We start from the raw sequence: 1,947 nt of genomic DNA on the forward strand, positions 1-1,947 counted from the left end.
TATATGAGAGAGGAAAAAAAAAATCCTTCTCTCAATGCTCAGAGACCTGAAGGGAGTTAGTAAGTGAGCCATGTGCCATTGTGGTGAAAGATTAGCCTTGAGAGAAATATAAGCCACACTACTACCACTCATCTGTCAGTTTGTCATACTGTAGTGACTTGACCATTGCTGTGATGTGGGAAACTATGCCACCAGTATTTCAAATACCAGCAGGGCCATCCATGGTGTACAGGTTTCGGCGGAGCTTCTAGACTAAGACACACTAGGAAGAAGGACTTCGTAATCCACTTCAGAAAAAAAAAATGGCCATTGAAAATCTAATGAATAGCAGTGACACACTGATATACTACTGGAAAATTTTATGAATAGTACTGAAGGAATTGGGGGTGGGGAGCAAGGCTCCAGGAATTGGTGGAATATCCACTGAGATGTTTCAACTAATGGATACACTTTTGGAGGTACTCACTCATTTATACTAAGAAGTTTGGAAGACAGCTACTTGGCCAACTAACTGGAAGAGATCCATATTTGTGCCCATTCCAAAGAAAGGTGATACAACAGAATGTGGAAATTATCAAACAATATTAATATCACATGCAAGTAAAATTTTGCTGAAGATAATTAAAAAATGATTGCAGCAGTACATTGACAGGGGACTTCCAGAAATGCAAGCTGGATTCAGAAGAGGGTGTGGAATGAGGGATATCATTACAGATGTCAGACGGATCTTGGCTGAAAGCGAAGAATACCAGAAAGATGTTTACTTGTGTTTTATTAACTATGCAAAGGCATTCGACTGTGTGAATCATAACAAATTTTGAGTAACATTGAGAAGGATGGGAATACAGAACTCTTAATTGTACTCATGAGGAACCTGTACATAGACCAGGAGGCTATCCTTTGAATAGACAAGGGGATACTGCATGGTTTTAAATCAGGAAGGGGGTGTATCAGGGTTGTATCCTTTCACCATACTTATTCAATCTGTATGCTGAGCAAATAATCTGAGAAGCTGGACTGTATGAAGAAGAACATGGCATCAGGATTGAAGGAAAACTCATTAACAACCTGTGACATGCAGACAATACAACCTTGCTTGCTGAAAGTGAAGATGACTTGAAGCACTTACTGATAAGATCAAAGACTACAATCTTCAGTGTGAATTACACCTCAACATAAAGAAAACAAAAATCCTTGCAACTGGACTAATAAGCAACATCACCATATATGGAGAAATGATTGAAGTGGCCAGATATTTCATTTTACTTGGATCCATAATCAACATCCACAGAGGCAGCAGTCAAGAAATCAGATGATGTATTGCGCTGGGCAAATCTTCCTCAAAAAGACCTCTTTAAAGTTAAAGAGCAAAAATGTTACTTTGAAGACTAAAGTGTGCCTTGACTCAAGCTATGGTGTTTTCAATTGCTTCATACACATGAGAAAGCTGGACAATAAAGAAGGAAGGCTGCAGAAGAATTGATGCATTTAAATTGTGGTATTAGCAAAGGACGCTGAATATACCATGGACTTCCAGAAGAACAAACAAATGTTCCTTAGAAGAGAGGATGGCCAGACTTCATCTCATGTACTTTGGTCATGGTTCCATAAGAGACCTGTCTCTGTATAAGGTTATTATGGTTTGTAAAGTAGAGGGTCAGCAAAAAAGGAGAAGAACTTCAACAAGATGGATTGACACAGGGGTTGCAACAATGGGCTCAAGCATAGCAAAAACTGTGAGGCTGACTCCGGACTGTACAGTGTTTTATTCTGTTGTTTACAGGGTCATTATGAGCTGGAACCAACTTTATAGCATGTAACAACTACAACAACAGGCCATATAAAGGAGACTGGATATGAGAACACTGACTAATAAGAGTTGGAGATATCCTAAAGCTTGGTGAACTCACTCAGGGGCACTGCAGAAGAAAGATCTGGTGATTTGTT

This window comes from Orycteropus afer, unplaced genomic scaffold (genome assembly GCF_000298275.1).
Source record: "Orycteropus afer afer isolate SDZICR_OR568_19922 unplaced genomic scaffold, OryAfe1.0 scaffold00327, whole genome shotgun sequence".
In the NCBI taxonomy this organism is placed as follows: Eukaryota; Metazoa; Chordata; class Mammalia; order Tubulidentata; family Orycteropodidae; genus Orycteropus; species Orycteropus afer.